Below are 23,439 nucleotides of genomic sequence, written 5' to 3'. Positions count from 1 at the left end.
AAATTATAGACATACATCCATATTATTTTATATCAAACGCCTCTCTCCAAGCTTACAGGTAATAATCGTATCATAACAATATAAAGTAAAGACAGTATTCAGAAGACACGACATAGTACGACCACAGTTAGTCTACACCACATTATCTAAAGGCTTAATGGAGAACGAAAGTATTACCTACAACATCTATTGTGAATGTGGCCTCCAATATACCATAGAAAGGAAAATACTATGGAAAGCTGGAACTAAGAAGCACAATATATTCACAAAGCTCTGTAATGCCGATTTTTCTCTAATAGTCCACCATACCAGAGAAGAAGTATACATATAGAAGAACTTAACTAGTGGATTGTAAGCCACTTATGAGAAAGAAGATACAAGAATCCTTCTACATCTACCTAACTGAGAACATGCTGAGCCAACCTCTCGTAGAAACCAGTATGACTTGGATACCTTTTTTGAAAGTATTCAAATATGACAGTTAATTGAAGTCCTTCTCAGACAGATGGACAGCACATCACCCTTTATATCAAGAAGACCCAGAAACACTACTGAAATAGTCATTTTCAGGACCTCATGGAGACTGCGCAGATTAACATTCGAAAGGTAAAATGAAATCTAATTTGAAGCTTATATCCAGTAACTGACGCTGCCGTTTAACACTGACATACTTTTGAAGTAATAAGGATTCGATGATATAGTATGAAGTAAGTTACAAGTTTTTTGTGTTTTGTGATGAAGTTTTATTTCATTTTCTTAATATTAGTTTCATTAACAGTATTGCTTAAAATTTTTAATGTACATATATATATATATATTTATCTATTTATTATGATGACTATTTTGGGTTGTTAACATAAGATATGGATTTATGACTAGCTTATTTAAAATTCTTGGACATATCATTGTGTTACGGCCGAAAATATCCTAAGGAACGAGGATACCCAAATGAAGCAATGCATTTGAATTACTATAAATAAGTACGTATATTAAATTTACTGTATTCGCTATTGGTTTAATTTATAGTTCTGATTTATGTAGATGGTTTCCTCTGATTATGGGTTAATAATATGTGTGACAAAACATTAATTGTTATTTTAATTCTATGTGAGCTACCCCATATTTACATAATATTGTCTTCCGAAATGTTCTAGAGCATCATATATGATAGAATAAAATTAATGAGTGAATTAACACAAACGATCCAACAGAGGAAATTTATTCTTAAAAATTAGCGAAAGAATATCGTGTTTTAATTTCAAGATATAAAATATAGAATAGACAAAGTGATAAGCAATGCATCTTGAAATTCCCTGTTGAACTACACAGCATATAAATATATATTGTCTTTTATATTGTGCTAATGTAGTAGCTTTTCCTGTAACACATCAGTCAAACGTTTTCTGGAAATTCACAACTTAAAAACTTTAGCGCTTGTAATTTTGTCATATATTTCTATACGTAATAACACAATTTAAAGTACAATGATCATACTGTTAGGTCTGATTGCGTATCTTACAATTAATAAAGTAACATTGATGCATAACATTATGCTTTTCTCTCTGCTGTTTTTGATTCCAATGTTGAAAACACGTTTACTCGTGTAGTTTTACAGTAGTAAAGATTTTTATCACATATTTAATGCTTTCTTCACATGCATGTTTGTTCATATCTTTCAGTTTTCCTTACGTGGAAGACTGTTGAGTTTGTGTTCTTAAGATAATTAAGTCAGTGTCTTAAATTATCAGTTAAAAGTAACTTCATAAATCTCAATTTCACAGCACTAAGTTCAATGTATGTTGTTCTCACATGTTTTACTAATCATGAGCTGACTTATTTTCTAATCACGCAAAATAGGCACTGAATAAAAAACTTTTCTACGAGCTTTGTTGGTCAAAGATTGAAATATTATATATATATATCAATAGAAAAGAAAACACACATAAAAAACCACTGCAGAGTATTTGGGCTGAATGTGAGTGTGCATGTGTGTATATATAATTGTTAACCTAACACAGTAGTAAGCAATGAAACAAAAGAAATATGTTATTTTCACTGCTTTAATTCAGACAATAACACTTATTTTTTAAGTTTCGTAACAGAGATGTGTTCATTTAGTATTTGTTCATTTTCAGCTGATCTTTTTTCCCACATGCGTCTTCATACCAGTCGAAGCTAAGACTTAAGACGTTTTTCAGTCTACACTGTACTAGTCAACCATGTACCATTTGTAAAGGGTACGACTCATAATACGAATACACGGCAGTGAACGGAAACCGCAATCGGGCGTCATGTTGTGAAACAGTGTCAAGTCTTTGTGCACTTAAAGGCAATCGAGCAAGTAATGCGATTACCAGTCAGGTTCACGGAGAAACCGAACATTAAACTGATCAGTAAGGCTTGCAACTATCCATCATACCTTATGTCTCTTTCGTTGATGACTTTGAAAGATGGCTGTTGAGACCCAAGTCACGGTAAAAAACAGTATTAGACAGGCCAATATTTTATTTGTTCCGCCTCTTCTTTATAAACTTGTATATCGAAACGGCACCCGTGCATATCCATTCTTAGCAAGACCGTAAGACATTTATGTGGTCAAATTTTATGTCGTTAAACAAGTTGAGAAAAGACCGCTCTCAGCAGGACTATCATGCAGTGGCTGTGTTTGGAAGCTTCATGACGACCTACTGAACATGCACAAAAACTTGGGCTACCAATGTCGTGACGTAATGAACGATGTCTCTTTCTGCTTTTGACGTGTTGTGCTTCGTGGGCTGTGCCAATAGTGACAGAGGGCGGGGTGGTTATGACTAGAATTTCAATGAACGATTGAAATTACGTTGCGTCAGGAACAAAGAGGCAAAGATTTTTCATCGTATTTTCTTGTCGAATACAAAAGGTTTTAACGTATAAAACTTCAAGGTAAATATATTAATCAAACCTTGTCATGGTTTTCGACCCAAACAAAAATAGGACTGACATTTTCATCTTTGCCTTTTTACTTCTTTTAATGCAGTTTCTGGAAACCAAGAATAATAGAAAAAAACGACTGAAATATACATTACAAGTGAGAAACCTAAAATAACCGAACAGTATTACAATTAATACTGAATTAATAATTTGAACTGTAACTTTCGTATTCATACGTTTTCTAAATTCATAAAGAATGGCATAATACAGGCTCCTTTAAACGTTCTGTGATATGTTTCAAGTTTTTAAAGTAGAATTTATTTAAAAAAATATAAAGTGATCTAATGTTTTAGTTGTTTAAATTTTAATAAGACGTCTTCTAATGTTTCATTCTGTCCACGTTTGAATAAACAAAAACTGTCAGATCATCAAGATAAAATTGGAGAATAAATAAAAGATGTTAAAAATTAACAACAATATGCATGTTAGATCTGATGTTGATGCTATCAAATAAGATGTGACGCAAGACAAAGCATGCATTCACAGAATATTGAAATTATAAATACAATGACGAAAATATTTTAATAACAAAAAAAATTAATAACAAAAAAAAAGTAATCGAATTTTAAAAACACAATATATGTTTCCGAGAATACAAATTATATTTTATACTACACACATTTATTTTTAACTGAATCGATAGTTTTCGGGCTAACGTATATAAAAAATAAATGTTATATGTTTTTGAGATATAAAAAGCTCTTTTGATTAATGAGATATGCAGTTTGCAACAATTTTTTACTAGCCTTATCTGTCATGATTTAAATACCTTTACAGGTATGACGTTTTTAATGAACTTAATTTCTACTGATGAGAGGTAATAAATAGTTCAATGTATACTACATAAACACATACATGGCTACAGATATATTTAGGACATTTAATGAGATTTTTCTATAATGTACTGAATTGATGTTTGATATTGTAGACGCAAAAGTAACACAGTTTAAGAGCAATTACAATGACGGTTTAAAAAAATAGCAACGACACACCAATTTCTACTAAAACCTGAGGACAGTTATAGGGCAACACGCACACACGAATACTGCTACAGGGCAATAAACACATATCACATGAATACTGTTATAGGGCAAAACGCACACACACACACAGTGAAAGTTAATGTTTTGTACGTCTAAATAAGCTGTCATTAGCCACTGTGATACATAATGGTTAAAATCACATGATACGTAATACAGTGTTTTAAATATTCAGTTTTAGTAAAGTATTATACTTACAAAGTCCTAGAGAAAGCTATAATTCTCAAAAGGATTAAAGATAAGTTAGTTACTATGTTGGTGTGGTTTAGTATGACAGTATTTCTGATAAAGTTAGTTTGTATTTGCATGGACTTCCTTTGAAAATCAGAGAATTTAATTAAATAGATAATCTCACACCAGTAGCTTTTCTTGACTGATAAAACGTAGACAGAAATCCTACATTTGTTAGAGCGATATCACCATCGGAAGACACAAGTCTATTTTATCATGATTAATGGATTCTGGTAACATCTAATCAGTGGCATATCGTTCAGTCAAGTGAATCAGACTTCACTTTATTAAACTACTTTACTTACACATACACGACACCACCTGCTAACACAGATATCAGTTATTTTTGAATTTGATACGAGGTTTTCTCCAGAGCATATAGTAATACCAAGTAATGGTTCTTATTGATAAATCAAACAAAATTAGTTCGTTCAAAAGTGGTTTATTTGCGATATAGTCTTGTTATAGTCATTTCTAGGTTTTGTTATTCCTTTTTTTTTGTCTGAAAACTGATTAATATTAACATGATGTAAGGTAATTATTAAAATCCACGTTTCTGTAATATGGCCATTGAGCTTGTAATTTGAAACACAAACGTTCGGCTGCCTCGAGTCTTCAGTCAATTTAATTAATTTGTTTGTTTGTTTCAGAGTTTCGCATAAAGCTACATGAGGCATACCTGCGCTAGTCGTTCCTAATTTAGCAATATAAGAGTAGAGAAAAGGTAGCTAGCTAGTCATCACTACCCGCCGCCAACTGTTGGACTACACTTTTACCAACGAATAATGCGATTGATCGTAACTTTATATCGCCTCCACGGCTGAAAGGGTGAGCATGTTTGGTGTGACGGCCCACTAACATGGAGAGAGTTATCGCATTTAGTTCATGTATAGAGTTAAGGTATGTAAGGTATCTTTATATATTTAATACTAAAGTCCAAGTGTGACCTGGTAGTTAGCGTATTGTACTATAGATCTGATTTTTAGTATTGTGAGTCCACAGACATACCGCTGTACCGCTAAGGGGCTGCAGTCCTTAAAATTTTCAAATTAAATACAGGTTACTCTAAGTAAACCTACTCTAAAATAACTGTAAGTACTGTTTGACTAACTATCTATCTAAAATAACGTCTTTAATCAGTTTAATTATGCTTCTCAAGCTAAAGATACCAACAATAACAGCAATAACAATAAGGATTTCTCATTCATTGGTATGCAAAAGAATGATATCAGCATGGACCTATAATGGACTATATCGGACTTGAAGGGCAAAAGGTACAAATTAAGTGAAATTTATGATATATCAGTCGTGACTTATTTTACCTTTTCCAAAACTACAATTCTAGTGATGGTAGCGACTAAAGTATTTGTTAATCAGTTGAATTCACATCATAACTACAGAAACAGAGCAACTGCTGAACTTGTTTCATTAACACTTGACCTTAATATCTTGATATTCGAACTTTTCTCACCAATTTCTTACAAATTATTCTGTGAATAACTGTGTTTACTTGATTTGTTATTGTCAAACTTTCATATTCTGTTTTGAGCCATCTAGTGGTTGACTCATCATATCTACAACTGCATTTAAGACTTTTGGTTTGGTATGTTTTGAATTTCGCGCAAAGTTATACGAGGGCTATCTGCGCTAACTGTCCTTAATTTAGGAGTGTAAGACTAGAAGGAAGGAAGCTAGTCATCAGTGTCCACCACCAACTCTTGTATTACTCTTTTACTAAAGAATAGTGGGATTGACCCTTACTTTATAACGCCCCTACGGCTGAAAGGGCGAGCATGTTTAGTGCAGCGGGGATTCGAACCCGAGATCCTCAGATAACGAGTCGAATGCCTTAATCACCTAGCCATGCCGACGATTTAGGAGTTTAATTTAATATGCTACATCGGTGTTTTCAATGCTAATATTTTATCTTCGAACATGAAAAAATGTTTTAATCTAAAAATGTATCATAAGAAGCATTAACTACTGGCAAAAGTACATTCATATCCTTGGAATATCCTTAATATCTCTGTGCAATTTTACCTTCTACTGCCGTACAGTTTTTGAGATATGATTCGAAAATTTCCAAAATATTTCTCATAGAGAATTTTTAAATCAATATATTTCTATTGTCACCTGGGACGTCTATTTGCTTTATTTCGTGTATTTCCCTTGATGTAAATGGGCTAATTCATCGCAATACAGCTCATTCAACCGATGTAAAAATGACCAGTGTAAAGGGAATTGAACCATTGAAAACTTATTAAACAAAAGACTGTAACAAAGAGATAGTTCTTAAGGAATATAGTACAGTGAATAATGTTCATAGAAGAGCTTGAAGACTGAGGAGTCAGATGCACTTGTAATAAGCCATGTACAGGCAGACCAACAATAACTGTAGCAGAACAATTCAGCATAAGTACACATGAGCGCAGCAGTACACGTAATATCTCCTGGTGTTTGGATTTGCCAATTTCGACTATTCGTAAGGTTCTGTGGTTTTGTTTGGGAATATTTTCTTACAAACTGCATCGTGTACAACTATTACAATAAATGTTATTTCTGCAACAGCAAGATGTGATAGACAGTACGGATTTCATTCAGGAAATTACTTCTCCCCGTACTAATATGATACACATCTTACGGTAGCACAGGACGAAACATTTCAAGTCACTTTCCTTTTTAATGGTTAATTTCGCATTCACGGAATCTAACATCGACCGTTTCCGGATTGTAAAGATATCTGAAATCACCAATGTATAGTGCTAATCCTCATTCAATTGTAGACCTGAAGGAAGCAAGTGTCAGGAAATGGTGCATACCAGATCAGACGCACGTTATTGCTATAATGTCTTACTTCATACAGATGCAGTACATTCTGGAACTTGGAAGAGAATATTTTGAACAGTTGCTATGTTTGATCAGAGATAAGCTATGGTGGCACCCCTGGTGGCAGCGTATGAAAGCTAAGATTTGCATGTTTCTCAGTGGGTTTGACCTTTTGACCTTTACAAGCGCCCTGTACTTTCAAGTTTACATTATGTGAATAAGCTCTATATGAAGAAAACAACAAACTCACATATTTTTTCTCAACAATTAACTTCGTTTATTTAAAAAAGTGTAAAGTTATCTCGTTAGACTTCTAGAATCTAATATAGGTACATATAATAACGAACTAACTCTGTTTACATTTCAAGAATAGTTTACAATTTATGGATTTACTATTCCAGGTAGTTTTGTTTTTCTAATGAAATGTATATTTATTTTACTATGAATGCAGTCAAATGTAGAATGACTGGAATAAAAGCGACAACATTGCATGAGCAAGCCTATTACCCGCGGGTGTATTTAACACTCTTGGCCTAACTGCATGGCATAATTCGTAGATGCTCCTAGTTAAACATTATTTTATCCAGAGTTTTTCTTTATTTCTAATTCTGCAATCACAGAGTCAACAACTCATCTGATATTGGTAATCATTTTCGAATATTCTTTCTCAGATGGATACTAATTTTGTCTTCGTTTTTAGATTTTGTTTATTTGTTGATTAATTATTAGGCTTAAAGCTACACAATAAGCTATCTGTACTTTGCCCACTGCGGGTTTTTCAACCCAACCTTTAGCTTTATGAGCCCTCAGATTCACCACTCCGCTTTTAGGTATATAAAATTTCAATTCAAAAACGCATATTTTGAAAATATTGTGCATATTCACTGAATCACCAAAAAAAGTTGTTTTTTTTTCTCTGTGACCTTCCGTTGTTTAAATTAGTATACGTTTTATCACATATTACTTTTGTAAAGAGTTTCTGTGTGTTTTCTTACAACAAAGCCACATCGGGCTATCTACTGTGTCCACCGAGGGGAATCGAATCCTTGATTTTAGTGTTGTAAACCTGTAGACTTACTACCGTCCCAGCAAAGAACTTTTGCATGGAGAGGCATCATTGTTTTTGTTATTAGCGAGGTGAGATTCCAAGACACTGAGAATGTATCTTTTTGTAGTTACAACTGTTGTTTACTTCACTAATTCATCAATGTTACTGGGTTACTTAGAGATGAAAACAGTGTACCTTTTCCGGTGTGGATGTACTTTGTATCATTATTTTACCATGTGTTACCATTACACAAAACACATGCGTGTTTGCACTTTCCAAAGTTTCGGAACATCACTTCTACCATAGAAAAAGATGTTTAATTTTGCCACACAATAACATCTTCATACGCGCACCGATTTTTACTAGTATCATTTCTCTAGTTCACAGAAATCTGTTCAAAATTAATTCATTTCGTTCATTATACATCCGATGTTAAAACTTAAGTAGAAGCAGCTGAACTATATTTTGTTTAGTTCTAAATTGATTCAAAATTAAAATTCAACGATCTTGTTATTTAAATTTTTACAGTTACTGATTTTAGACAATCATAAAATAAATTAGGAAAGTAACATTTTGTTGACAATGGTTTAATATATCTATCGGGATGACAAATTTCTGGTGTGTCATTTGAGATATAACTTCTCAATTTATATTTTAACTCACAGTTTTAAGTGAGGCTGGATCAACGTTCTTAGATTTGTTCTAATGCATGTGGGTGTTTTTGAAGTATGGGATGAGAACATTTAGATCAAGCTGTTCTAAGATTTTATTCAATAGAATTTTGTCAACAAAATATAAAAATAAGGCTGTTTTTTAATTGTGGAATCTGATATGGCGATATTATTATGAATATTTTTTCTATATTTTGTACTGTCATATTAAACTGATCACAAATTCTTTATTTTCAGACAAACAGAATCTTTTACAAAAACAAAATTAGTCTTCTGTTATATTCATTAATAGTAATGTGTGTCTTAGCATGGACAGGGTTTTTTGTACTGTCATATCAAACTGATCACAAATTCTTTATTTACAGACAAACAGAATATTTTGCAAAAACTATATTAGTCTTCCGTTATCTTCATTAATAGTAATGTGTGGCATAGCTTGGACAAGGTTTTATGTACTGTCATATTAAACTGATCACAAATTCTTTATTTACAGACAAAGAGAATATTTTATAAAAACTATATTAGTCTTCTATTCGTGTGTGCTCGTGTTTAAAAGACATGCTTCATATAAAAACTTTATCATTAAAATCTTATGTTGTGCCAGTTTTAAAATTTATATTCGCCAGTAACATATTGGTGTAACTGATTAAATATTACAATTAATATATAAGTAACAATTAATGTATAAATTGTGTTTCACGAAATATTCAAGTCTAAATAACATCAAATCTAATATTTAAGATGTAACTATTATTTTTATGCTTTTTTTGCATTTTTGCACAGAACAGCTGAACGAATCATTCACAGTTTGACGAACGTTCAAATTACTCAGCATTAGCTAATTTTAATATGTAATTGTGATGTTATTAATACTAGTCAAAAAATGTTATTAAAATGTACTTTCAAGCTGTGCATAAAAATCTCACGGATCGTAATTCCTAATTTAACCTTCATGGAAAGAATTTCATATCAAACCCTTCAGAAAAAAACAACAAAAAACATTAATCCTAAAATCTGATTTAGCTCAAATATCGGGCGATGTTTCATGAACACATCAAAGTAAAGCATTACTCTCATTACATAATTTTATCTTATTTTACAAGATTTATGTCCAACTTAAGTCCTCATTCATCACACATTTAGTTCAGTGATGATTCATAGGTGAATGTGAGTTATACTAAGTTGCTTCATTTTGTTGCACTTGTGTATTAAAACCTTAGAACCTGTTGCTTTACGTAAAGTGTAATTTTACGTGTTTTCCCTCACACGCTTTTTGCTCATTTTTAGTCTTTGTATCAACCAAAGAAACTGTAATGAATGCTAAGCCTTTAAAGGGAAGCAAGTACTATAATGGAGTAATATGCGGACCAGAATATTGCTAATATTTCACGCATCTTGAAGTAAGTAAATGCTATTTATAAGCATGGCAACGTGTGAGAAAGAGTAGTAATGACAAAGGATGGCACTCTCGTTCCGAGTTGATCAGATAAAGAAGAAAAGGGTATTTTTTACATTTTTTACCAGTTGTTGCTCTTTCCAATTTCATGCTGATACAGTATGTTTTCACGGATAAATATTTATTTACAAGTAAAATGAAGTAGGTAATTGCCTCAACCAACAAGACATAGATTAAATTCATTACTTTATATCAATAGCGCTATAATTAATTTAGGTATCGTAAACTTTGCAAAAAAACAAACGAAATAAAAATCCACTAGCAGTGGTCGCTAGAAGCTCGCGTTGCTACTGCACTTGTGCTTACTTTTTTTTTAGTCGTTTTTCTTAGCAACGGATAACGGCGAAATATAAATTATTCTGCAAACCATTTTAAAGCAGGCTTTTACAATTGAATTTTGCTGCACAAAAGTGAGGCAATGAAAAGTTTTTCAAAGTAGGCAAAGCTGGTGACTGAATTTATTGCACATCTATTCTAGACGTGCATAATTTTCAGGACAAAGCAAAACATTTATAATTTTATAGAGAAAGGTAATAAATATGGATATTTTATGGATAATAAGTGAACTATGCAAACTTAAAACAGTAAAGATATTTTGTTTTTCTTTTTTTATATTAACTCAAAACTACCTTTTTGGGGTTAGCTAAATGTACTAAAATTTTTGAATAGAATTTGATTACCAAACTTTCATACAAGTTTCAAACAAGTTCTTACATTCTCGCAAACTTTTAGCAAGTATGCTAAAAGCATGCAAACAATTTGAATAAGTGTTATTTTAATAAAAATCGTTAGATTACTAACTCAGATTTTTATTTATTAAATAGAACTTTCTAATGAACTAACAGACGTTAAAGAATTGATATAGTTTTCAAGCTAAATTCATAATAACCAAAGTAATAGCTTAAACTCTCCAAATTCAATGGTGTGGTATAGCCTGGTGGAGAAGGCATTCGACTCCTGATTTGCGGATTGTAGGATCGAAACCCCTCATGTACATGTTTGCATTTGAAATGTGGGAGATTTATAACGTGACGGTCAAGAGCTGGCAGTGGGTGATGTTAACTAAATACCTTCTGTTTGGTTTATCATTTACGCATTATGAGCGATTCCCTACAGATATCCCTAGAGCTATTTTTCACGCAATTCAAGAAACAAACAAAACTAAATTTATTTCTTAACCAACTCATCTTAAAATTAAATCTTTCCTATTATACAACATTCTTATTGACACGAACAATCGCACTTAGCTTTTCTGTTGGTGCATTTAACATATTAGGATACCAATAAATTAATGATTTATCTCGCAGTGTTAACTCAGATTTTCTGATAGGCGTAAATAGACGTTGTCTGTATCAAAACAGTATGCCATGATCAGTTATCAAAAAATTTCAGTCACATTCTCAAGGACATCTCTGTATTCTGTTTATATCATTTCTTTTTATACCTAGAGCGATATGGAGACTGTATGTCCTCAAATAGCCATACCCAGAGCAATATGGACATCGTATGTCCTCAAGTAACGATACCTAGAGCGATATGGACACTGTATGTCCTCAAATAACCATACCTAGAACGATATGGACACTGTATGTCCTCAAATAACCATTGCCGGGGGTGTTGACAGCCTGTCGCTGTTTTTCTTCCATGTTCAGAGGTTTACATCTTTAATGGACATTCATAGATCATTCTTCAATTCATTTTCCTTCTTTCTGTCTATCTTTCGTTATTCAGCACAGGAACGAATAGAACAAGCATACTAACACAGGAAACCATCAGTCACCCACCGACGGAGCTGACTTTATCTGGATTTGGTGTTGATGTTTACGGCTGCCAAAATGCAAGCATCCACTGCTGATGCTTCTGAAATGGTCGAACTGTTTACACTAGTTGACAGGTCATGCCGCTGGCTGTCGTTACGCCAGTGAAGACGGACGTCAGTGAAGAGGCTTTTCCTCGTGTGTATGCTGGTATTACTTAAGTTCACTTGGAAGACACTGTTAAAACTAATTAAGGAAATTTATTTTATGATATATGACGTATTGAAGAGTTATCTTACATCTAAAAAAAACATTATAATTACAGGTGTATTAAATGTAAACAATTATACTATAAGAACGCTCATTTTGATTTAGTTCATTTTTCTATTCTTCGCATGTCTTATAGTCAATTAAATGATCGATAATTAAAATAACTTTATGATTTAGCCACAACTTACAATGCGTTTCTGAAAGTAATGAAACTTTTCAAAATAGAGTAATTAACTGGTGCTGTCAAATTAGTTGTTAAATATTTATCGCTTCTTCTCATTTTCAGCCAACGTCAAGGAAAATACGTTGCAAGAAATGTTTGGATTTGCAAAATGTATTCAGTTGTTTATTGTGTAATGATTCAGCAAGTAGGAATGTTTGCATGTTTTTCAACTAACTCTTCCCATAATTTTGCATTTAGCAGGACCAAATTTGACAAGCAAACTCAGGGTGGATCGCGAAGGCCTTTATCTATAATAGGTTCTATAACACCCCAAGAAAGTTACCCAAGTACGAAAGGGATTTAACAGTAGGTTTTTGGATCACTTAGTTTGAGTATGGCATCAGATTTTGTGTTTTTGCACCCTTCGGGATCCCTGAAGATTTAGGTTTGAACCTGCATTCATATATCCCCTACCATAAGCTTGTCATACGTGCTCGAACACCGTGAACAGCTTTTCTAAGGCGGAGTTTTAAGATTTTTATTTTTGTTGGATACACCAACCAGCTAGTTTGAGGCCTTAAAATACTCAAATATGGTATCGATACTCACAGAAGGCACGACACAAACAGTCCATTGTGTAGTTTTGTGCTTAATAACAAATAAACACTAATAAACAAAATTATCGGATACAGACCATTCGGAGTAGATATAGAAGTCATTGGGAATAATGGAGGAGCTTGATCGATTTACTAAGACCTCTGTGAATCATGAGAAGGCTTTTGAACCCCGCAGTGAAGCGAGGGATACAAGCTTTGTCTATTTATTAAACTCTGAAATATAAGTTTAAATAGTTTATGCTACATTCTGAATGTCTATATCAGACGAATTATATAGTGGTATCCTGATGGCTTTAAGAAGAAAGCGTCTAAAATCTTGTAAGTGAGAAATGTCTGTTTTCATGGTGCATGAGAGAACGAGGAGCTAAACTGACATTAAAATAGATTTGAATAAACTATATTATTTATATTTTTTTATGTCTCGTGATTATTTAAACAGACACTAATTAGTTCAACAATAAATGTTTGTCTGAAGTCATTTTATCAAAATTAACGTCTGGTAAACATGTCGAACGTGAAACCAAACCACAACAGCCAGAGAATGTAATTCAAAGAAATAAGCTGGTAATAGTAATAAAATAGAAGATATTTTAGGGAGTGAAGAGTTTACTATACTAACTTATCAAGAAATAAACTTTCGGAGCATTTCCTTTAAACTATATTTTTATGTTATGTTAATATATCATTTGAAACTACTGTTTAATAAACTGGATATCCATATGTCGGTCATTATTATGACACCATCATGTGTACTAATCACTAGTTTTCTTATTTTGTGATATTTATAGACAGAAAAGGCTAACAAATTATCTCTAAAGTAAATTGTTAAAAATTCAAATGACTAGTTTAACTACATTATTTAGTTAAATTGTTGGTCAAATAGTACTTCCAGTTGTTTTAGAGTAAGTTTACTCAGAGTCATCTGATTTGATTTTAAGATTTTAAAGACTGCAACGCCCCTAATGGCACAGCGTTATGTCTGCAGACTTACAACACTAAAAATCAAGTTTTGTTACTCGTGGTAGGCAGATCACTGTTAGCCCATTGTGTAGCTTTGTGCTTAATTACAAACAAAACAAATGTAAGGAATGCAATAGTAGACAGCGATCAAGTTTCTATGTTGTGGCTCAGTTGTCGTCCATTGTCAAACTATGTAGTTTATAAAAACTTCAAATCAGTATTTCATAGTTTCCACATTTTTGTGCATCTAAGCATTAAAACACACATTTACTAATTTCTTTTCATTTTGACTATAAAAGTAATAAGCTGAATATTAATATCAAATATCCTGACCCTACATATCTGTCATCAGAATGGTCAATTGATTAATATACGAAGTACACCAAGGTTTTGGGCCTCACACTCCTGTGTGTATGTGTATATTACTAAGATAGTTTTCTCTGAGTGAATCGGATAAGCATTCGTCATGATATTTATTCTTGGAGACAAGTTATCAGTTTCTTAAAGTCCTTTTTCACATTTTTTTGATTTATTATGATGTGCATGAAGGCTTTTGAAAAGCGTTTATCAAATGTTTGTACAGTCCTGACAGGCAATGTTACATAAAAGAGGCCGTCCATGCAATATCAGGTTTCTCTAATTGATGTTGTCAAGACTACGAGGTTACAATAACATTTAGTGTCCTCCTAGTGTACGATCTTGGTGTCTTATTTCAACGTAATATTCTCATTCCACGCGTGCATGAATACACGTTCATAGAACAAATGTATACTGCCATGCGTGCTGATGACATGCTAAGCTATATAAATTACGTGCTTACTCTTGGAGTTAAAAGTAAAAAAAAATGCGAAGTAAGATAAGCTGAGACATCAGTTTGTCAACTAATATTCTTTCCTTTATAAAAATTTAAAACAAGAAAATGGCAATTAAGCAGTACTATATTTACATGATTAACGAAAATTCTTACTTTTTTATGTATGTATGGATAGATATTATAACTTAGAAAGTTTCAAAACAACTCTCTCTCTGTCTATGCGTGTATAAAAGTGCGCGCGTGTCTTTATACATATAAACAATTCATAAAATTGCAGCGACAAAATTTACCTACTTCATATTTCGTTGAGATAAGGCGATTAAAAAGTTGAAATTTCTGAAGCGAAAAATGTTATATAATGTGATAACAGATAGCACTTCTGTCAAGCGTAACGTGATCAAGTTGTGTAGAAGATAAACTTGTACTATTTTAAAGTAAATACTTCCCCCGTGGCACAGTGGTATGTCTGCGGGCTTCTATTGCTAGAATCCTGGTTTCGATACCCGTGGTAGGCAGAGCATAATACCACAACAAACAAATCAAGTAAATAAAATAATTTCGAAATGAAATGAAGACACCACCCTTCTGATATGCCTGCAAGAAATAGAACTGTGAGTAAAGATTTCATAGAACTCCAAGTGACCCTAGTCTGCTTGTAATTATTAGAATAAAACAGGTTCCGGCTTTGGAAGTATGTGGTACAAACTAATGAGTTGAACAGCAACTAAATGCCAATGATTGTTTTTATTCTATATAGTTGACCCACATATTTAAGAAAACTAATATTTTTAGAAGCTTAGCAGAAAAACAAACAAACTTGTATAAAAGTTTGGGTGATATGTTATCCCCCTATATCTGATCTTTTAAAAACCAAAATATTTTTTCTGCCTTTAGAGTACTTTCCTCAGATACTAGTTTGCATCTGTTTGAAAGAACCTTGTTTTTGTACATTTTTAGCCGCAGCATAACAGCTCATAGAATGTTTCTGACCCTTTGATGTTGTTTTTGTTATTCAAGTATAAAATTTCAACTCGTAGCTCCATAACTTCTAATTATTGTTATAATTAAATTTTTTCTTTGTTTCTCAAGTTATTCTTTATTGTTTCTATTTAAACAAATATTTGTTCAATTATATCTGCTGTTGTAACTTAGGTTTTGAAGTTTTTGAAGACAAATCTTTGCTCAGAATTTCAATGTAATATATTATGCTTCTGCATCATCACTTACTTCTTTACTCTTACAAAAAAACACCCTCATTTGTGAAATTGTTGAACAATGTAACGTATTTCTCTTTTTGCCATTTTACTTAAATATTTTGTTTGTTACTATACAGAGAAAATAATTATAAACTAAAATTTACACATAACATTAAAAAAGTATTACTTGCTACAGAGACGCTGGTAAAACTGATCTTTAAAAAGCATTGAATCATAGATATTTCGGGATTTTGGTCTAGAACATTCTTGATAAAAATGTAGTATTGTATCTAGTAGAGTACATTGTATGTGATGCATGCAATAATTATACAGAAAGGTTATTTACAGTGCGTTCTGATACACGTCGAATCACTTTTGCATCATGTTGGTTAAATTCAATCTCATCATATAATATTGTGATAAAATGTTTTGAAGCATAGATTTGCCAAGGTGTATTGTTTACAGCCAATATGTTGAAGGTTAAAAGGTACAAATAAAGAAACACGTTTAAGAAAGGAGATATATGTATAAATGTATAGGGATGGCTAATATCCATCCTTCAAAAACATTGGAAACAGATAGTGCGGAGGGAATTTGCACCAACCCTAATATCTTGTTTGCATTATTTTTGAGAAACTGATATTAGTCATCCAAAAATCTATTTTTTTTTATTTGAAAAGTTTTCTTTATGTGATTGTTTATATAATATTTTGCTAACAAAAGAAGTGTTTGAAACGGGTGATCAAAAGAATATGACACACTTTTCTTTGCTTTAGCGTAAAAGGTCTTCTTAAGCGTCATAATATAAAATATAAAAGAAAAATTATACTTTATACTCTTTGTACTAAGAATTATTAACGCAATTTATTATCTTAGATGTAAAATTTTAAGCATGACACAACGCCTATAAAATCAACGATCATTATATCTCATTTTCCAGTTAATCGTATAGCATCATTTTTGATGTAGACGCACGGATAGGTACGAGTTGAAATGGGTTTTTCTGAAGGGTGATTAATGTTGTTTGTATTATTAAAAAGCAAAAGCCATATTTTTCATATTAATTCGATTGTTTGAAAATCCAACATGTTATGTCGTTTATATGCACTAGATGGCACTTTTTGTATGAAACTGCGTAGCGTAATAGTGAGGTGGATGCTATTTCATTTCTCCGCCTTCTTCGAGGCACGTGGTTCTAGACGGGATGCAACAACAATGGCGGGCATAATCCAGCAGAGAAGACATTCAATAGTATCCTAGTGTCTTAAATTCATCTGTTGGTGAGAAGTTCTGACATCTTTGAAACAAAATCTCCTCTGTGCAAAACAGGCAAGAGAAAAACGTAAGTAATAATTACAAAAATAACATCTAGTGTCGGAAAACAAGAACACTCCATTTTGTAGATGTGAGTAAAAATTGTAAATGAAAGGTTCGTACCACGCTCAAAGCGTGAGGTGCACACGACCGCTGTAAGAGCCAGGCACGTGTAAGTAACCACGAAATTCAAAATGCAGTCATGCATATTCTGTTAAAGATCATTTCTGAATTCCCATGTACACCCACAGCTCACGAAACATGCATTATGATATGTACTGATATTATGCTCGTTTACAAGTAAGGATATTTGTAATGCCAGCTTTAACATCTATTACAGTTCGCAGAGAAATCAAATAACAGAGCTGTTTCTGTCTCTGTAATACTTTAAGACAGAAGTAATTCAGACTATAACATCTAACACATTACATTATATCGAGGTAATCACTGATCGTCGATCTACTTTAATATATATATATCTATATCTAGAATAAGTGTTCTTTGTATGAGTCTAATATGGTAGTAAAACAAACGTGCTGTTTATTTATATCACTAGCGTATAGTGTGTCAAAAAAAAATGACGGGGCAAATAATTGCATCCTAACCCCATAGTATACCCTAACCTCACATTCCATAGCTAATTGAAATAAACAATTTTTGCGAAACAAAAAGGTAGAAAAGTGCACTCGAAGCAGTTAAACGTCACTATTTTTCCTTCATGATCCAATCAAAATTGAGATCATTCATGAAATGAATTTGTGGCATGTTCATAGAATAACACTGTTGGTAGAAATAAGTTGGATAAAACGAATCATATATAGAAAAGCCAGTACGTTTTAGTAGCACCAGGTTCCAAGTATAACTTAATATTGTTGTTAGTCTAAGTATTGAAAGTATAAAATGAGATGTATAGATAACAAAAATGGTAAAATATTTGTTGATTTCATAATTGTCTCCATTGATTAAAAAGGTTTGTTTATTAAAAACGTAGGTGATATAACAGAAAGTAACTTTTTTTTTTTCTTCTGGGTAATGTCCAAAAATTGATTTGGTAAATATAACTGTTTATGTTATGCAAAATAATTATTATAAAATGTTTGTCTGTCGTCAAACAACTGTATAGCTAGAATCCGTGGCTCGATTTCCTGTGGTGAATAGAACGCAGATAGTCCGCCCCATTGTGTAGCCTAAGCCAAGAACAACAATGGTAACCTAAACCTTTAACCTTTATTTAATTTCTACGAAATATTAATAACACCTTTGTCATTATTAGCTCAAGAATTAGAACTAAGCACATAGTTATGAAGTTTATAAATAGTTATGTTAGTAATTTCTAACTCCTGGCTTAAATGCTTAATTAATTAGCATCCTTTAAGACTTTGTATTGTCTTAGTCAAAATTTGACATCAAGACTGTAGCTACTTTTAAGAGTAGGTTAAAGTTGTACGCATTTTGTATAGGATATTCATAGCATTATATGACTCATCACAGTATTGATTGTAGTTGTATTATAATGTTTGATGTCCAGGTGAGACAGCGGTGTGTCTTCGAGCTCACAACACTAAAATCTGGAGTTCAATTCCTCCGCGGTGAACACAGCAGATGTCACATTGTGGCTTTCCTATACAGCAAACAATCAAATCATAGCTTAACAGATGAATGATCCAAACTGCTTTCTTAGTAAAGTTGAGTTATAGCTTTATTTGAATTAACAAAGTGTTGAGTACAATGGAATCATAACATCGTATAACTTAATGGAGTATTTATTGCAAATGTTATGAAAATTTCCAACATAATAAAAACATGTAAATACAGTATTAGCACAGTGACACATGAAGAGAAAGGAGTGAAAAAGACACCTTATTTAATTGAGTTATGTGATGTATAAATTTTAATAAAATAAATCATATACCTTCTCAAAACGTTTAGTTTACATATGACTATTTGTGTGGGTATTTTCATTCCTAAATATCCTGTATCTATTTCATTTGGAAATAACTAATTCATATCCTTAACTTCCATGAAGCCTGATGTAGTTAGGCGAAGAACATGATAAGTTTCATTCACCTTTTTGAACTTTAAAAGCAAAAAAATTACTTTTCCACCCCAACCTAAAACTAGGGTATCATCAGGTATGTAAGATGTGTAAACATTGTCCTACCGTAGTTACATATGTACTTTTTCTAAAGAAGAAAGCATAGTCTTTTATAATTAAATTGCAAAACACACACACACACACACACACATACATATATATATATATATGTATATATACGTAAAACCATAGGACTATTATACAATATAAATTGTTAGAGAAAACCAGATTAATGTTTTATGTGTACTGAACATGTCCTTCATTGCGTCAAAACCAGTTTGTTCGGGAAAACTCGAGCAGGTGACATCAAGCATATAAAGAGTAATATTTACACATATATATGCATGTGTGTGTATCGTGCCGAGGGAGTGATTTTAATTATTTTGGAAATATGCCAAACAACAAAAAAAAATCTTACTGTTAAAATTCATTGCAGAAGAATTATGCAAATTTACCATAAATTGAAATAATATAGTTATTGGCCTAAAACGGTTGTTTTTGTTACTATCATTTTAATTTCAAAATAAGTGATAATTTAGAAACTAATGAAATCCTGGTCCTTACTCCCAGGAGGCCTTTTGTATGCTAGAGTAATGCAACTCAGTCTCCTGATCTGTGTCCCCTTTCCCCATTTATAATGCTTATTTGTTTGCTGATTAGCTGTCGAACTATATATTTCTTATGGTTTTTTCTGCACTTCATATTTCATCTACTTTTTTATTAGTTAACATGGACTAAGACAAGAAAGGCAAGACAAAGTTTACAAAAAAAGCTCGTGTGAATTAGTAGCTGATTGATTACATCTAAAAAATAATGTTACTATGCCCTTCGTATTAACGAATATAAAAATCCATATCTTTGTTTATGGTAGCTATCAAATAACACAAAAGTTTAATTTTACATTGTCTTGTGCACTGGATGATCAATCACTGTGTAGTTTTATTCAACTGATTTCAGTATAAAATGTTTGCAATATCTGCCTGTCTATGAATATTTTGTATTTTCTGTATTTTTTTAATACTTTCGAGTTTAAGTATTTTTGTAATGGTCTCTGTTTTTAACAAAATTCTGTCGGTGTACTTGATCAAAAGCAAAGCTGTTTGTTAACACCTATGAATGTATTAAATGCAAAATATAAAAAAACATTTATGATTTTTGTTGTCTTGCAAATATTAGGACAATTAGATTGTTTTTTTAATCAAAGTGTATTTCACTTCTACATTGTTTTTAAAAGTTATGCACTGTGGCAGCCAGATTAGAGACCCTTAGCATTCGGGTATAACAGTTTTCAACTTCGAATCTATGACTAGAGTGAAGACAGTCAAAAAGTAGCATTCACCGCCACAAGTGTTTTATCTGGCTCTTTGAATTGAATAACAGAACTGACTGTCAAGTTTATAACACGCCACAACTGTAAATGTAAAGCATGCTCAGTGTTATCACATTTGAGCTCTGAATAATTCGTTTGGTTTGTTTTGAAATCCGCGCAAGGGTACTCGAGAGTTTGTTCTGTTTTCAGTTTCGCGCATAGCTACACAAAAACTACCTGCACTATCCTCAGTTTAGCAATGATAGATTAGAGGGAAGGCAGCTATTCAACACCACTCACCGCCAACTATTGGGATACTCTTTTATCAACAAAGGGTACGACGTTGTCACATTAAAGATTCCCCAGGGCTGAAAGGGCGAACATGATCTGTAGTGGGAATTCGAACCCGCGGATCATAGGTTGAGAATGCTGCGCCTTAACCAGCGAACTTTTGTATTTACTGAAATATATGCCCCCAGTAGCTCAGCGGCATGTCTGCGGACTTATAAAGCTAAAAACCGGGTTTCGATACCCGTGGTGGGCAGAGCACAGATAGCCCATTGTGTAGCTTTGTGCTTAATTCAAAACAACAACAACAACTGAAATATACAAAAGAATTTGTGGAAAATTAATAATAAATACTAAATATTACTCAGATTTCTCTAAAATTCTAGGGTTGCTTGAAGACGATTCTTTTCTTGTGGCAAATTATTATTTTGCGAACAAGTTTTCGTGAAAGCCACTAAGAAGCCCGTAGTACAGCGGTATGCGTACAGATTAACAACTCTAAAATCAGGAGTTCGATTCCCCTCGGTGGGCTGAGCAGATAGCCCAATGTGGCTTTGCGATAAGAAATCACACACACACGCCATTAAGAAATGTAACTTTTTACCACTAGAGTAATAAGGCACAGCCTAAATTAACCTCAGTAAGTAAGAAAAATTATTTCGTGAAATTTCTTTTCCCATGGACAACAGAAAGTAAATCATAATTAAACTTACATGAACCACTTTATTTAGGTCGTTTTGAGTTGCTGTTTCTAAGAAATAACTCTAACACTTTATGGTATAATTAGTTTTTGGAAATACTAAAAAACTTTTCTCTTTAAACTGTAGAGTTTCTTTTTTGTTGAGTTGGTTGCACGAAATAATTATATATTTTCGACTACCATCATTCAGCGATATTCACTGAGTGATTTATGACGTATTTTAGTGATTTCTATATAAATGTTCTTCTCAGGTATTTCTGTGGTAATATTGACACTGAAATGTTGATGAAAATTTATTTCTTGTATTAATAAGTGTTCTTCTCAGCTATTTCCAAGGTGGTACTGACACTGAAATTTTGATGAAAGTCTATTTCTTGTATTTGTAAATGTTTTTCTCAGCTATTTCCATTGTGATACTGACACTGAAACTTTAATGGAAACCTGTTTTTTTGCAGGATTGTTGTGATTGTCTTTACTGTTTATGTTTCATTTCCTTTTCAGGTGTAACGTGTCACTACAGAAATAGAATGCAGTGAAGTAAAATATTAGTAGGGATTTAGAGTCGACCTGTAACTTTGTTTTAACAGGTATTCTAACTACTGTTTTTATAAAATTTGTCATTTCAATTAGGTTGTAGGAGATATCCATTTTAAATTTCATCATTTGCTTTTTTTTTTTTTTTGCGCAACGTATAATTGTTAAGTGAGGTGAAACTGAAATATAATGACCAGTCGGAATAGGTGTTTTAAAAGGCTGGACTTAGACAAGAGAAATAAGTCCAAAGAAGCTTCAGAAATACATATGAACAATTTTTCATGCATCATGTGAATCAATGAAAATAATAAAATACGTCAGTAAACAAGTTCACGTTTTACGTCCTGAAAAAACAACAACAACTACTACTGAACTTACTCCTTGATTTACTTTACCAATTTCTTTGGAATTTTTCAGACAACCGCTTGCGTTGCTGTGTTGTCCGATATAAAATAAAAGACGTAAGATCCGGTAATTATTGTAGCTTATTTTTTACAGGTTATGTAATCATAAAAGAACGTGTTTTCACAGAGAGAGAAGATGGCCTAGACTCGTCAAAATGTATTATATAAAGCTAATGTGATAATTTAGTAGTTAAGAGCATTAAATCAATCTGACAAAGATATATATATCATAAAAAATAAAACCAGTTTTCAGTCGAAAAGTACACTGAATAATTTACAGTATGTATAAATGCTTAGTTTATTATATATACTCTTGGGTTTCCGACGTTGGTAGCCCTGTTTTAAATACGTCAGTGTTTATAGAACCAGAATCATCACATATTGCGCTGGCGTGTTAGTTTATCCACAGTAGAAGGAATCAATAAAAGTTAGCAATGACTTCAGGTATTTAGAAACAATTTTCCATGGGAGCATTTCCTTTGTTGACCCAAGTGTTTTGGGGGGACTCGGTAGACGGTTTCACAGACCAACACATCATCAAAAGTAAAACACACGTGCTGAGAAACATTAATCATGCTTATTGCAAATCCTATTATTCGTGAAATAGGAGAAGACCCCTGCGGATTATAAAACGTAAGTTGTAAATAGATGAATGAAGTCCTCAGCTACAACGTTCCTTAAATCTAACTTCACCTGCACTAACTGGTAGGTTGCTGAGACTACTAGCTTCTTGAAGGAATGTAAAGTAAAGTAGCTCACAGAGCTTCTCGTGTAAA

At 32.5% G+C, this 23,439-nt stretch overlaps 1 long non-coding RNA gene across 5 annotated transcripts in view; it reads left to right on the top strand.

Annotated features, from left to right (window-relative positions):
- LOC143232177 (uncharacterized) overlaps positions 1–22,196 on the top strand; it is a 59,309-nt gene extending 37,113 nt beyond the window's left edge. For 2 of the 5 annotated variants that reach the window (XR_013017407.1, XR_013017406.1), the window contains exons 4-8: positions 2,136–2,922; positions 4,892–5,141; positions 17,131–17,361; positions 18,457–18,540; positions 18,862–22,196. This is a non-coding gene — a long non-coding RNA (uncharacterized LOC143232177). Of the gene's footprint in view, positions 1–725; positions 981–2,135; positions 2,923–4,891; positions 5,142–17,130; positions 17,362–18,456; positions 18,541–18,861 lie in introns of those variants that run through there. The other 3 variants (XR_013017410.1, XR_013017408.1, XR_013017409.1) reach the window with 3 other exon arrangements.
- The last annotated feature ends 1,243 nt before the right edge of the window (positions 22,197–23,439 follow it).

The sequence above is a fragment of the Tachypleus tridentatus genome, chromosome 11 (assembly GCF_004210375.1).
Source record: "Tachypleus tridentatus isolate NWPU-2018 chromosome 11, ASM421037v1, whole genome shotgun sequence".
NCBI classification, from domain to species: Eukaryota; Metazoa; Arthropoda; class Merostomata; order Xiphosura; family Limulidae; genus Tachypleus; species Tachypleus tridentatus.
The sequence above is the reverse complement of the archived record's forward strand: the minus strand, read 5'-3'. Positions and strand labels throughout refer to the sequence as shown.